The sequence below is a fragment of the Capricornis sumatraensis genome, chromosome 5, assembly GCF_032405125.1.
Source record: "Capricornis sumatraensis isolate serow.1 chromosome 5, serow.2, whole genome shotgun sequence".
NCBI classification, from domain to species: domain Eukaryota; kingdom Metazoa; phylum Chordata; class Mammalia; order Artiodactyla; family Bovidae; genus Capricornis; species Capricornis sumatraensis.
The window spans coordinates 117,278,556-117,295,216 of record NC_091073.1 but is presented as its reverse complement, the minus strand read 5'-3'; the positions used below and the strand labels follow the sequence as shown (position 1 = coordinate 117,295,216).

The window sequence follows — 16,661 nt, the reverse complement described above, 5'->3', positions numbered from 1 at the left end:
GCTCAGTCCTGTCCAACTCTTTCCAACCCCAGGGACTATACAGTCCGTGGAATTCTCCAGGCCAGAATTTTTGGAGTGGGCAGCCTTTCCCTTCTCCAGGGGATCTTCCCAACCCAGGCAGATTCTTTACCAGATGAGCCACAAGGGAAACCAGTAAAGGTTTGGTCCCAAACACAACCGTGGAAGCGCTCTGTTCTCCTTTGCTCGCAAGGCGTCGAGGAGACCTGGGGACCGGGACATGTTGCTCTCAGGTTCCGAAGCTTACAGACCACCGGTGCCCACAGGTTTCCAGGAGTTCAGGTCCGCCCTGCAGGAGCGCAGGCTGCGCCTCCTCCTGGCCGGGAGGTCAGGGACCGGGAAGAGCGCCACGGGCAACAGCATCCTCCAGCGGAAGCACTTCCTCTCCAGGCTCGCGGCCACGGCGGTGACCAGGGCCTGCGCCACGGGGAGCTGCCGCTGGGCCTCGTGGGACGTGGAAGTCCTCGACACCCCCGACCTCTTCAGCCCCGAGATCACCCAGGCATACCCGGGCTTCGAGGAGAGAAGCCGCTGCTACCTGCTGTCGGCCCCTGGGCCCCACGCCGTGCTCCTGGTGACCCAGCTCGGCCTTTTCACCTCCCAGGACCTGCGGGCCTGGCAAGGGGTGAAGGCGTTCTTTGGGGCGGGCATCGCGGCGCGCACCGTCGTGGTCTTCACCCGCAGGGAGGACCTGGTGGGGAGCTCGCTGCAGCAGTACGTGCGCGACACTGACAACCGCGCCCTCCGGGAGCTGGTGGCCGAGTGCAGGGGCCGCTGCTGCGCCTTCGACAACCGAGCGGCCGACGGGGAGCGGGAGGCGCAGGTCGGGGAGCTGATGAGGCTGGTGGAGGAGCTGGAGAGGGACCATGGCGGCGCCCCCTACACCAACGACTTGTACCACCTGGCGCAGACCCTGGGCGGCTGAGCCGCAAGGAGAGGCTGCGCAGGGTGTCGGAGCGACTGGCCTCTGGCCGGGCTGTGGCGGTGGCCCATGGCTGGTGTAAACTGGGCCTGGCCGCCCTGCTGGGCGCCCTGTTCCTGCTGTACCTGCTCTGCAGGTAGCTGCCTGATGCCTTTGGTGAGGTCATTCCCGACACATTGTAAATAACACTTCATCCCTTGCAGTGATAATCACGCTCATCTCAGGTGTGTTGCTGCTTCAGGGCACGCATTCCCTTCTTTTCTCTCCCACCTCTCCTAATCTACCAACCTCAAAGGTGTGCCAGGCAAATCACCCACATGAAACTTCCACTGTTACCTAGTGGTCCCTGAACTCCCCTCTCCGCAGAGCCTAACAGCCACTGTTAATTTTAGGTGTTTTCCTCCTGACCTCAGACTGCCTTTGACTCCATCCTGTCACTGAACTGCTTTTGCTCCTGAAAGCAGATGAGGACCGTTTGCCCTCTCATCCCCTAGACTCCTCCATGAACCAAGGGCAGAACCGCCCCAGGGCAGAGTCTGCGTACATATTCATTTGCTTGAATTGAACTGAATGGAAGAAATAAATGTACTGGATAGTCACATTGTGTTCAAAGAAATCAGTATTTGCAGATGTTTCTTCATCCACTGTATATACGCATTGAACACAGATGCTGCCCTCTCATTCCTGACCCCAGCGGCAAATAACCATGCACCCACACACTCACTCAGGTGTGTGATGGCAAGGAGAGAAGACATTAGTGCAGACCTGGCCCTCTGTACCGGCAGGGGATTGTCGCCCCCCAGCAGCTTGAATGCAGATGTTTCTGCACATCCAAAGAGACTGTCATTGGAGACTTGGTTCCCTAGGGCCCATGGAGGTCCTCCAGAAAGTCTCCTCCCAATAAGGAGTTTTCCCACTAGCTGACCAACTCACAGGGTAAGCAAGGGTATGGCTTTTCAATTCAGGGATAAATTTAAAGATTTAAGTGGATTGGAGATTTTTATTTTATGTGAATCTCAAAAGGCAATTAGGACTTTGTGGGCTGAGAACTGGTGATATGATCGTGGAGTAGAGAGTCACCCCTGTCTCATGCATGCCTGGGAGAATCAGCTGTCTGGTGCAGACAAGTGAGCCAGGTTAGCCTGTATCATCGGTCCTAGGTGTGCCTCCCTATCTCTTTATTCACATTTGCTTTATCCCCAACTCCACCGTCTTCACACACCAACAGAAGCCCATCTCTAATACAGCTATGCACTTCCAGGTCTCTCCCTACAGTATCCTCTGCCTCTTGCCTCCCCAGCCAGAGATTCTCAGCCTACTGATGACCTCAGATCACTAAGTGAAAGTCGCTCAGTTGTGTCCGATTCTTTGTGACCCCATGGACTATACAGTCTATGCAATTCTCCAGGCCACAATACTGGAGTGGGTAGCCTTTCTCTTCTCCAGGGCATCCTCCCAACCAGGGATCAAACCCAGGTCTCCCACATTACAGGCAGATTCTTTACCAGCTGAGCCACCAGGGAAGCCCTGAGATCACTAAAGAGACATGTAAAAAGGAGAAATGATCTGCAACAACTGAGTACATCTGTGAGGCCCACAAACCCTGCATGAATGCGATTGCAAACACGAAGAGGAACACCAGTGCCCAATGCTGAGGCTTGAAATTTGCTCAGCTGCAAAGGCCATTTTGGTTTAAGGAGTTGTGTGCGGATCTCAGCAGAGGTCCTGAGAGGGAATCTTGCTTTTTTTCTGGTTCACTTTTTGATACACTCTTAGAGTAAACAGAGAAATATCCTGCCATTGTCACTCCTCTGAGAAAAGGGATGGTGATTGGTGAATAAATGTGAAAAAGAATGAAAATAGAATGACAAAGTGCCCCGTGTGAAAAATGGATAGTCTTAATCTATGATTCAAATAATGAGAAACATCTGATTCTTGCTCTTGCTTTGGGAAGGAATGAAGGCTAGGAAATTCCTAAGTGACTCTGGTTGAGCTGATGGACGTGTGGGGAGGAACATGCCAGGGATCCCAGAAGGCAGGCAATCACCTAGTTCAACACTAGGGAGCTGTCTGTATATATGTGGGATATACACAAGAGGATAAAGAATGCCATGAAGAATGTCTGTAACAGATTGATGGATAGAAACAACATATAGGGCTGGGACCACTGGATATTCACAAGCAAAATAATAAATTTGGATGTTTATCTTGCACGATATAAAACCATTAACTCAAAATGGATCAAAGACCTAAATGTAAGAGTTAAAACTATAAAACTCTTAGAAGAAAACAAGTGCAAATCTTCATGACTATGGATTAGACAATAGTTTCTAATATATGACATCAAAAGCACCAAAGAAAAACAGATGTCATATTTAATCAAAATTAAAACATTTTCCCATTAAATAATACTATCTAGAAAGTGAAAAGACAGCCTAAACAATGGCAGAAAATATTTGCCAACCTGATAAAGATCTCATATCCAGAATATATAATGAACTCTTACAACTCTACAACAAGAAGACAAATAATCCAATTTTTAAATGAATGAAAGATTTGAATAGGAGTTTCTTCAAATAAGATACACAAATGGCCAAAAAATACATTAAAAAAATAATGAACATCATTTGTCATTGGGGAAATGCAGATCAAAATAAGATACCACTTCATATTTCCTGGGATTTTTTTAAAAGAAAAAAAATAACAAATACTGATGAGTATGTGGATAAATTTAATCCTTGTCCACTGCTGGTGAGGATGTAAAATGATGCAACTGCTGTAGAAAATAGTTTGGCATTGCCTCAAAAAGTTAAACATAGATTACCATCAGTCAGTTCAGTTCAGTTCAGTCGCTCAGTCGTGTCCAACTCTTTACAACCCCATGAATTGCAGCAATTCATTTCCTAGGTATATATCCAAGAGGACTGACAACACATGTTCAGTCCAAAAATTCTACATGAATGGTAAAGCATCATTATTCATAATAGTAAAATAAAGCGGAAACAACCCAAATGGACAACTAATGAATGGATACACACACACACCCCCAATATATATATACATATAATGGAGTATTATTTAGCCATAAAGAGGACTGGAGTAGGAACTTCCTTGGTGGTCCAGTGGTTAAGAATACACTTTCCAAAGCTGGGGACACAGGTATGATCTCTAGCTTTCAAACTAAGATTTCACATGCCATGGAACAGCTAAGACTGAGCTCCACAATTACTGAGCCCTCCTACTTCACAGGCCACATGCCACAACTAGAGAGCCTGTGTGCCACAACTACTGAGGCTGCATGCCACAACTAGGGAGATCAGGCACACAATGAAGATTCCATGTGCTGCAACTAAGACCTTTTAAAAAGGAATGGAGTACAGTTACATGCAATAATGCGAATAACCTTTGAAAGCATTATGCTAAGTGAAAGGAGCCAGGGAAAAGATCACATGAAGATATGATTGCATTTACATGAAACATCCAAAAGCAAGAATGGGCTCATGAGAGTGTCCTCAACAAGGTTTTAGCTTTACTTCCTTGTACTCTGTTAACATTTATATTCAGCTTCACTTTTTAAGCCTTTTTCCTCTGTGTTCCCAAAAGGCTGCTGAAGCCCTAACACTATGAATGTGATCTTATTGCAAATAAGGTCTTTGTAGATTTGATTGTTAAGGTAAGGCCACTGGGATGAGCTGTAATCCATACAAGTGGTCCTTATTACAAGATGGGGACTGGACACAGACACATGCATTGGATAGACAGTCATATGAAGACAGAAACAGAGGTTGGAATAATGCTGCCAGGGGCCACTAGACGCTAAAAGTGGCAAGGAAGGAAACTTCCTAACAGCCTTCAGGAGAAACATGGCCCTGCCAGGACATTTATTCTGGACTTCTGGCCTCCAGACCTGTGAGAGACTAAATTTCTGTTATTATAAGCCACTTCATTTATGCTACTTTGTTATGATAGCCCTGGGAAATTAACATGTCTTCCCTGTGGTGATTTTCTCTAGTTATCCCTGGTCAACACACAACAATTACATCTTGTTGCCATTCAGGGAGATGAAATGGCAGGTCTTACATAGGTGTGGGTCAGCAGGGCACTAAAGGGGAATGCAGGCTGCCTCCACATTAGTCTCCTCTGAGAATGGCATGCTGGTGGCAGCAATGACCTAGGAAAGACATGGATCCTGGAGGTCAGCTGCTGATCAAAACCAAATCAAGCTGAGACTCACTACAGAGCTGAGTGACATTCAAGCAAACCGTGATCATGAAGTAGCTGATGTGCAAGGACAAACTCAGAAACAACAGGAGACTTACCCCCATCCCTACTTACATACTGGAATAGGGAGTAGTGTCTGGATCCTACTGTTCTTTAGTCAGTGAGACAGAAATGGCAGATGCTTGAGAGACATGTCATGCTCTGCCCCCATGGTGGTTCAGGACCATCACCAGAGTGTTCATCAGAAATCAGAGGCCAGGAGGAAGGGGCACAATATTTACCAAGTGTTGAAAGAAAAGACAGAATGGGAAAGATTAGACATCTCTTCAAGAAAATTAGAGATACCAGTGGAACATTTCATGCAAAGATGGGCACAATAAAGGACAGAAATGGTATGGACCTAATAGAAACAGAAGATATTAAGAAGACATGGCAAGGATACACAGGAGAACTATACAAAAAAGATCTTCACAACCCAGATAATCACGATGGTGTAATGCGAAGGCAAGTGGGCCTTAGAAAGCATCACTATGAACAAAGCTAATGGAGGTGATGGAATTCCAACTGAGCTATTTCAAATTTTAAAAGATGATGCTGTGAAAGTGCTGCACTCAATATGCCAGCAAATTTGGAAATCTCATCAGTGGCCACAGGACCAGAAAATGTCAGTATTCCCTCCATCCCAAAGAAGGGCAATGCCAAAGAATGTTCAAAGTACTGCACAATTGCACCCATCTCACACGCTAGTAAAGTAATGCTCAAAATTCTCCAAGTGAGGCTTCAACAGTACATGAACCATGAACTTCAAGATGTTCAAGCTGGATTAGAAAAGGCAGAGGAACCAGAGATCAAATTGCCTACATCCATTGCAAGAAAAAGCAAGGAAATTCCAGAAAAACATCTACTTCTGCTTTACTAATTAGGCCAAAGACTTTGAGTGTTTAGATCACAACAAACCATGGAAAATTCTTCAAGAGATGGGAATATCAGACCACCTGACCTGCCTCCTGAGAAATCTGTATGCCAGTCAAGAAGCAACAGTTAGAACCAGATGTGGAACAACAGATTGGTTCCAATTTGGAAAAAGAGTACGTCGAGGCTGTATATTGTCACCCTGCTTATTTAACTTATACACAGAGTACATCATGCAAAATGCTGGGCTGGATGAAGTGCAAGCTGGAATCAGGATTGCTGGGAGAAATATCGATAACCTCAGATATGCAGATGACAACACCCTTATGGCAGAAAGTGAAGAACTAAAGAGCCTCTTGATGAAAGTGAAAGAGGAAGTGAAAAAGCTGGTTTAAAACTCAACATTCAGAAAACTAAGATCATGATATCCAGCCCCATCACTCCATGGCAAATAGATGGGGAAACAATGGAAACAGTGACAACTTTCTTTTTGTGGGCTCCAAAATCACTGCAGATGGTGACTACAGCCATCAATTTAAAAGATGGTTGCTCCTTGGAAGAAAAGCTATGACCAACGTAGATATCATATTAAAAAGCAGAGATATTACATTTCCAACAAAGGTCCATCTAGTCAAAGCTATGGTTTTTCTAGTAGTCATGTATAGATGTGAGAGTTGGACAATTAAGAAGGCTGAGCACCAAAGAATTGATACTTTTGAACTGTGGTGTTGGAGAAGACTCTGAAGAGTCCCTTGGACTGCCAGGAGATCAAACCAGTCCATCCTAGAGGAAATCAGTCTTGAATATTCACTGAATATTCAGTTATTGAGTAAACTTGAATATTCAGCACCAAAGAATTCATACTTTTGAACTATGTTGTTGGAGAAGACTCTGAAGAGTCCCTTGGACTGCCAGGAGATCAAACCAGTCCATCAGAGAAGAAATCAGTCTTGAATAGTCATTGAATATTTAGTCATTGAATAAACTTGAATATTCAGTTTCAGCTGAAGCTGAAACTCCAACACTGTGGCCACCTGATGTGAAGAACTGACTCATTGGAAAAGATCCTGATGCTAGGAAAGACTGAAAGCTAGAGGAGAAGGGGATGACAGAAGATGAGATGTTTCAATGGTATCACCGAGTCTTGGATATGAGTATGAGCAAGCTCTGGGAGTTGGGGAAGGACAAGGAAGCCTGGCGTGCTGCAGTCCATGGGGTTGCAAAGAGTCAGATACAGCTGAAACTGAACAGAACTGATTCACAAGAATCACCCTCACAGAACACAGAAGGCACCACGGGTGCCATATCTGAAGCACCACGAACAGCATCCACCTCCATCTGCCCAGAGTGATTTCAGGGACTCTGGCTCTATTCTCTGGGCAGAAGAGAGATTACTATCTTTTTTAAAATATATATAAAAAGGAGGAAACTGAGGCCCAGAAATCTTAGATGGCACACACAAAGCACACACACACACACACCCCTCCCCGCCCCCGGCCCCATACAGGATCTAGAAGCACAGTCTAAGTCTTTGAATTCATTCTCCTTCTGTTCCTTCAGGCACATTTTCAGCCCCAATCCATCAACTCAAGGATAGGTTATGGGAAATGAGGAAATGAAACCACAAGTCAGAATTTGATGGGAAGAAATCTGCATTATGAAATACAATTTCTCTTCCCGTGTTTGTGCTCAACTTAAGGGAAAAAAAGGAAATAATAAATGTTATTGATAAAGAAGTGGTGAAATCTCCAACTCTGCGGATTTGCCTGTTTCTCCATTTATTTCTGTCAGCTTTTACTTTTTGAATTTTGAAGTTCTCTGGGATTTTTTGAAGCTCAGTTACTTATGAGGAGCATCACACTCAGTATGACTATCTCTTGTTGATGAACTAACCTATTTACCAAGATATAGACATAGGATCGTTCTGAAGCCACTTTGTGTGATATTATAGTTGCTGTAGGTTTCATATACTTAACTGATGCATGATATATCTCTTTCCACTCTGCTACATTAGCTTACATTAACCGTAAACTCCCAGATGTTCAAGCTGGATTTAGAAAAAGCAGAGGAACCAGAGATCAAATTGCCAACATCAACTGGATCATTGAAAAAGCAAGAGCGTTCCAGAAAAACATCTATTTCTGCTTTATTGACTATGTCAAAGCCTTTGACTGTGTGGATCACAATAAACTGGAAAATTCTGAAAGAGATGGGAATACCAGACCACCTGATCTGCCTCCTGAGAAACCTGTATGCAGGTGAGGAAGCAACAGTTAGAACTGGACATGGAACAACAGACTGGTTCCAAATAGGAAAAGGAGCATGTCAAGGCTGTATATTGTCACCCTGCTTATTTAACTTATATGCAAAGTACATCATGAGAAACGCTGGGCTGGATGAAGCACAAACTGGAATCAAGATTGCAGGGAGAACTATCAATAATCTCAGTAATTCAGATGACACCACCCTTATAGCCCAAAGTGAAGAAGAACTAAAGATCCTCTTGATGAAAGTGAAAGAGGAAAGTGAAAAAGTTGGCTTAAAGTTCAACATTCAGAAAACAAAGATCACGGCATCCGGTCCCATCACTTCATGGAAAATAGATGGGGAAACAGTGGAAACAGTGGCAGACTTTATTTTAGGGGATGGTGACTTCAGCCATGAAATTAAAAGATGCTTACTCCTTGGAAGAAAAATTATGACCAACCGAGACAGCATAATAAAAAGCAGAGACATTACTTTGCCAAAAAAGGTCCGTCTAGTCAAGGCTATGGTTTTTCCAGTAGTCATATATGGATGTGAGAGTTGGACTATAAGGAAAGCTGAGTGCCAAAGAATTGATGCTTTTGAACTGTGGTGTTGGAGAAGACTCTTGAGAGTCCCTTGGACTGCAAGGAAATCCAACCAGTCCATCCTAAAGGAGATCAGTCTTGAATGCTCATTGGAAGGACTGATGTTGAAGTTGAAACTCCAATACTTAGGCCACCTGTTGGGAAGAACTGATTCATTCGAAAAGACCCTGATGCTGGGAAAGATTGAGGATGGGAGGAGAAGGGGATGACAGAGGATGAGATGGTTGGATGGTATCACTGACTAAATGGACATTAGTTTGAGTAAACTCTGCGAGGTGGTGATAGACAAGGACACCTGGCAGGCTGCAGTTCATGGGGTCACAAAGAGTTGGACATGACTGAGTGATTGAACTGAACTGAGTTGAAGATCAAATCTATGAAATGTAAGTATATCCCAATAAGTCTAGTTCCCAACGTCTATCCTATGCCCTCCCTCCTCTTTTCCCCATCCCCATCTAAGTAACTTACTATTTGTTTCAGTTTCAGATTATTCTGCCATTGCTTCTACGGATGAATGAAAAACACATATATCACATTTATACATGTAGGTCACATTCTTCCTTGTTAAAGTAATGCTAGTAAACTGTACATTATTTTCTTCACTTTGCTTTTTTTGCTTAATGATGTAGTCTACAGATGTCTCCATACGGGGATATAAAGATACTTAAGTCCTTTTTACAGTTGGCTAGTACTTCACTGTGTGAATATACTTTAGTTAATTCAATCAGGTCCTTATTGATAATCATTTGACAAGTTTTTGGTCTTTTGAGGTTTCAAACAGTGGTGCAGTTAACAGCCTTCTGCATAATTTTCTTTCTTTCTCTCTTTTTTTATTTGTTTATTTTGTTTTTGTCAGTGTACCTTTGGAATAAGTCCTAAAATTGTGATTGATAATCAAAGAATAAATGCATATTTACCACTGCAAGTTCTTGCTAACTTCTTCTCTGGTTCTTTTAAACTGTTTTTCTCTTCCCAATAGTCATGCAGGAGAGGACCTGTCTTCCCTAAATCTTTTGTCTTTAAATAGTTATCTATCTATTTGCCTGTGTTGGGTCTTAGGTGCAGCATGCGGATCTTTGTTGCCTCATGTGTGATCTTTCCTTGGGACACACGGTCTCTCTGGTTGTGGTGGGATTAGTTGCTCTATAACATGTGGGATCTTAGTTTCCCAACCAGGGGTGGAACCTCCATCCCCAGAATTGCAAGGTGGATTCTTAACCACTGGGCCACCAGGGAGTCCCTCCCCTATACCTTTTTACCAATAGATTATGCGAAGAAACTTTAATTTTCCCAAATGTGTATGTGAGAAATAGCATCATAGTATAACTTTAATTAATTAATTAATTTTATGGTTTTCTATGTTTTGATATATTTTTCTATGAGCGAATGTTAATATCTTTTAATATATTCAAAGGATATTTACATTTATTCATGAACTTGTTCATTCATATCTCTTATTTGATTTTCTAATAAGCTATTGGTCTTCTCTTTCTCTACTTTCAGATGTTGTTTGTTTTCTAAAATATTTTTATTGAAGTATAGTTATGGAAAAGAAATGCAAAAAAGCAAAATGGATATCTGGGGAGGCCTTATAAATAGCTGTGAAAAGAAGAGAGGCAAAAAGCAAAGGAGAAAAGGAAAGATATAAGCATCTGAATGCACAGTTCCAAAGAACAGCAAGAAGAGATAAGAAAGCCTTCCTCAGCGATCAATGCAAAGAAATAGAGGAAAAGAACAGAACGGGAAAGACTAGAGATCGCTTCAAGAAAATTAGAGATACCAAGGGAACATTTCATGCAAAGATGGACTCGATAAAGGACAGAAATGGTATGGACCTAACAGAAGCAGAAGATATTAAGAAGAGGTGACAAGAATACACAGAAGAACTGTACAAAAAAGATCTTCATGACCCAGATAATCACGATGGTGTGACCACTCATCTAGAGCCAGACATCCTGGAATGTGAAGTCAAGTGGGCCTTAGAAAGCATCACTACGAACAAAGCTAGTAGAGGTGATGGAATTCCAGTGGAGCTATTTCAAATCCTGAAAGATGATGCTGTGAAAGTGCTGCACTCAATATGCCAGCAAATTTGGAAAACTCAGCAGTGGCCACAGGACTGGAAAAGGTCAGTTTTCATTCCAATCCCAAAGAAAGGCAATGCCAAAGAATGCTCAAACTACCGCACAATTGCACTCATCTCACATGCTAGCAAAATAATGCTCAAAACTCTCCAAGCCAGGCTTCAGCCATACATGAACCGTGAACTTCCAGATGTTCAAGCTGGTTTTAGAAAAGTCAGAGGAACCAGAGATCAAATTGCCAACATCCACTGGATGATGGAAAAAGCAAGAGAGTTCCACAAAAAACATCTATTTCTGCTTTATTGACTATGCCAAAGCCTTTGACTGTGTGGATCACAATAAACTGTGGAAGATTCTGAAAGAGATGGGAATACCAGACCACCTGACCTGCCTCTTGAGAAATCTGTACGCAGGTCAGGAAGCAACAGTTAGAACTGGACATGGAACAAGAGACTTTTTCCAAATAGGAAAAGGAGTACGTCAAGGCTGTATATTGTCACCCTGCTAATTTAACTTCTATGCAGAGTACATCATGAGAAATGCTGGACTGTGTTTCTTCATCATAATAAACACAAGCTGGAATCAAGATTGCAGGGAGAAATATCAATAACCTCAGATATGCAGATGACACCACCCTTACGGCAGAAAGTGAAGAGGAACTGAAAAGCCTCTTGATGAAGGTGAAAGTGGAGAGTGAAAAAGTTGGCTTAAAGCTCAACATTCAGAATACAAAGATCATGGCATCTGGTCCCATCACTTCATGGGAAATAGATGACGAAACAGTGGAAACAGTGTCAGACTTTATTTTTTTGGGCTCCAAAATTACTGCAGATGGTGACTGTAGCCATGAAATTAAAAGATGCTTACTCCTTGGAAGAAAAGTTATGGCCAACCTAGATAGCATATTCAAAAGCAGATACATTACTTTGCCGACTAAGGTCCATCTAGTCAAGGTTATGGTTTTTCCAGTGGTCATGTGAAGAAGGCTGAGCACCGAAGAATTGATGTTTTTGAACTGTGGTATTGGAGAAGACTCTTGAGAGTCCCTTGGACTGCAAAGAGATCCAACCAGTCCATTCTGAAGGAGATCAGCCCTAGGATTTGTTTGGAAGGAATGATGCTAAAGCTGAAACTCCAGTACCTTGGCCACCACATGCAAAGAGTTGACTCATTGCAAATGACTCTGATGCTGGGAAGGATTGGGGGCAGGAGGAGAAGGGGACGACCGAGGATGAGATGGCTGGATGGCATCACTGACTCGATGGATGTGAGTCTGAGTGAACTCCAGGAGTTGGTGATAGACAGGGAGGCCTGGCATGCTGTGATTCATGGGGTCGCAAAGAGTCAGACACGACTGAGCAACTGAACTGAACTGAACTGACAGTCTATTTACTATAATTGCAGCAAAGTGATTTAGTTATATATGTATATGTATATGTATATATGTATATGTATATATATATATGTATATATATATATATATATATATATATATATGTATGTATATGTATATGAAGAAGGCAATGGCACCCCACTCCAGTACTCTATCCTGGAGAATCCCAGGGATGGAGGAGCCTGGTAGGCTCCAGTCCATGGGGTCTCTAAGAGTCGGACACGACTGAGCGACTTCACTTTCACTTTCACTTTCCTGTACTGGAGAAGGAAATGGCAAGCCACTCCAGTGTTCCAATGTTCTTGCCTGGAGAATCCCAGGGACAGAGGAGCCTGTTGGGCTGCTGTCTATGGGGTCGCACAGAGTCGGACAAGACTGACGCGACTTAGCAGCAGCATATATATATATATATATATATACACACACACTTCTGATTCTTTTCCATTATATTTATTACAAAATTTTGAATATAGTTCCTTTTACTATACACTAAATCCTTGTTGCTCATGTACTTTATATATAGTGGTGAGTGAAAGTCACTCACTCGTATGCGACTCTTTGCAACTCCATGAACCACAGCACACCAGGCTTCCCTGTCCATCACCAAATCCCAGAGTCTACCCAAACACATGTCCATCTAGTCGGTGATGCCATCAGACCGTCTCATCCTCTGTCATCCCCTTCTCTTCCTGCCCTCAATCTTTCCCAGTATCAGGATCTTTACAAATGAGTCAGCTCTTCCCATCAGGTGGCCAAAGTATTGGAGTTTCAGCTTCAACATCAGTCCTTCCAATGAACACCCAGGACTGATCTCCTTTAGGATGCACTGGATGGACCTCCTTGAAGTCCAAGGGACCCTCAAGAGTCTTCTCCAACACCACAGTTCAAAAGCATCAATTCTTTGGTGCTCAGCTTTCTTTATAGTCCAACTCTCACATCCATATATGACTACTGGAAAAACCATAGCCTTGACTAGACAGACCTGTTTTGGCAAAGCAATGTCTCTGTTTTTTAATATGCTCTTTGGATTGGTCATAACTTTCCTTCCAAGGAGTTCAGTTCAGTTCAGTTCAGTCGCTTAGTCGTGTCCAACACTTTGTGAAGCATCTTTTAATTTCATGGCTGCAATCACTATCTGCAGTGATTTTGGAGCCTAGAAAAATAAAATCAGCCATTGTTTCCACTTTTTCTCCATCTATTTGCCATGAAGTGATGGGACCAGATGCCATGACCTTAGTTTTCTGAATGTTGAGCTTTAAGCCAAGATTTTCACTCTCCTCTTTCACTCTCCATTTTCACTCTTCCTCTTTCATCAAGAGCCTCTTTAGTTCTTCTTCACTTTCTGCTATAAGGGTGGTATCATCTGCATATCTGAGGTTATTGATATTTCTCCCAGCAATCCTGATTCCAGCTTGTATTTCCTCCGGCCCAGCATTTCTCATTATGTACTCTGCATAGAAGTTAAATAAGCACAGTGACAATATACAGCCTTGACGTACTCCTTTTCTCATTTGGAACCAGTCTCTTGTTCCATGTTCAGTTCTAACTGTTGCTTCCTCACCTGCATACATGTTTCTCAGGAGGCAGGTCAGGTGGTCTAGTATTCCCATCTCTTTCAGAATTTCCCACAGCTTATTGTGATCCACACAGTCAAAGGCTTTGGCATAGTCAATAAAGCAGAAATAGATGTGTTTCTGGAACTCTCTTGCTTTTTCAATGATGCAGAAGATGTTAGCAATTTGATCTCTGGTTCCTCTGCTTTTTCTAAATCCAGCTTGAACATCTGGAAGTTCACAGTTCACATATTGTTGAAGCCTGGCTTGGAGAATTTTAAGCATTACTTTGCTAGCATGTGAGATGAGTGCAATTGTGCGGTAGTTTAAGCATTCTTTGGCATTGCCTTTCTTTGGAATGAAAACTGACCTTTTCCAGTCCTGTGGCCACTGCTGAGTTTTCCAAATTTGCTGGCATATTGAGTGCAGCACTTTCACAGCATCATCTTTCGGGATTTGAAATAGCTCTACTGGAATTCCATCACCTCTACTAGCTTTGTTTGTAGTGATGCTTTCTAAGGCCCACTTGACTTCACATTCCAGGATGTCTGCTCTAGTTGAGTGATCACACCATCATGATTATCTGAGTCATGAAGATCTTTTTTGTACAGTTCTTCTGTAGTCCATGGAATTCTCTAGGCCAGAATACTGGAGTGGGTAGTCTTTCCCTTTTCCAGGGTATCTTCCTTACCCAGGGATCGAGCCCAGGTCTTGCACATTGCAGGCAGATTCTTTACCCGCTGAGCCACAAGGAATATATAGTGGTGAAAGTGAAGTTGCTTAGTCGTGCCTGACTCTTTGCGACCCCATGGATAGTAGCCTGCACCAAGCTCCTCCATCCATGGGATTTTCAAGGCAAGAATACTGGAGTGGGTTGCCATTTCCTTCTCCAGGGAATCTTCCCAACCCAGGGATAGAATGCAGGTCTCTCACATTGTAGATAGATGCTTTACCATCTGAGCCATCAGGGAAATTAGTGGTATGTTTCCATATATAGTGGTGAAGTGTAAGTGAAGTTGTTCAGTTGTGTCTGACCTTTTGCGACCCGTGGACTGTAGCCCACCAAACTCCTCTGTCCATGGGATTCTCCAGGCAAGAATACTGGAGTGGGTTGCCATTTCCTTCTCCAATATACAGTGGTATGTATCCATAAATCCGATACTCCTAATTTATTCCTTTTCCCAGTACTCTTGCCTGGAGAATCCCAGGGACAGAGGAGCCTGGTAGGCTGCAGTCCATGGGGTCACTGAGAGTCAGACACGACTAAGCCTCTTCACTTTCACTTTCATGCATTGGAGAAGGACATGGCAACCCACTCCAGTGTTCTTGCCTGGAGAATCCCAGCAGCGGGGGAGCCTGGTGGGCTGCCATCTATGGTGTCACACCGAGTCAGACACAACTGAAGCAACTTAGCAACAGGAGCAGCAGCGGCTGACTTTCCTATTTGGTAATCATAAGTGTGTTTTCTGTGTCAGTGAGTCTGTTTCTGTTTTGTAAATAAGGTCATTTATTTTTTTAGATTTTACATATAAATTGTACCATATAATATTTGTTTTTTTCTGACTTACTTCACTCAATGTGAAAACATCTCATTTCATCCATGTTGCTGCAAATGGTATTATTTCATTCTCTTTTATGGCTGAGTAATATCCCGTTGTATATACAAACCACAATTCTTTACACATTCATCTGTAGATGGACAATTAGGTTGTTTCCATGTCTGGGCTATTGTAAATAGTGCTACTATGAACATAAGGCTGCATGTATCTTTTCAAATTAGAGCTTTGTCTGGATAATATGCCCCGGAGTTGGATTGCTGGATCATATGGCAACTCAACTTCTAGTTTTTTGCAGATCTTCCATACTGTTCTTCATAGAGACTATACCAATTTTGTTTCTACCAACAGTGGAGGAGGGTTTCCTTTTCTCCACACTTTCTCCAGCATTATTTGTAGACTTTTTGATGGTGGCGATTCTGACTTCTGTGAGGTGATATATCAAGGTATTTTTGATTGCTTTTCTTGAGTAGTTAGTGATGCTGAGCATCTTTTCATGTGCTTATTGACCATTTGTAGAGATATTATTTGTATAAAAGGGAAATGGCCCTTCTTTTATATAAGTAGGAAATTTCCACACCCCCCCCCCCAGTTTGACATTTGTGTTTTAATGTATATATCCCCACAATATCTGTTTAATTATCATGTAATCAAATTTAGGAGTCTCTTTCCTTACTCTGGGCTTCCCTGTGGCTCAGCTCGTAAAGAATCCACCTCCAATGTGGGAGACCTGGGTTCAATCCCTGGTTTTGGGGAGATAACCTGGAGAAGGGAAAGGTTACCCACCCCAGTATTCTAGCCTGGAGAATTCCATGGGTGGTATAGTCCATGGGATCGCAAAGAGTCATACATGACTAATCAGTTTTCACACAACCTTACTCTATTCCAAATCTTATAAATATTTTACCTATACCTAGGTTACAAAGATTTACTCATGTTTCTTCTATTATTTATATGGATTAACTTTTTCTACATTTAAATTTCTGATCTATTTCGAAGTTGAACAACAAGAAGAAATAGATGCAGTTTTATTTTTTCTATATGGTTATCTCAATGTTCCTTATTAGTCTGTCTTTCTTCACATTGATGTGAGATGCTACCTTACTGAATATAAATATAGCATAATGTAAATGATTTGAATATAAATGAA

General features: G+C 42.7%; 1 pseudogene; it reads left to right on the top strand.

The window, feature by feature from the left end:
- Positions 1–238: 238 nt before the first annotated feature.
- Positions 239–1,080, top strand: LOC138079772 (GTPase IMAP family member 1 pseudogene; annotated as a pseudogene).
- The last annotated feature ends 15,581 nt before the right edge of the window (positions 1,081–16,661 follow it).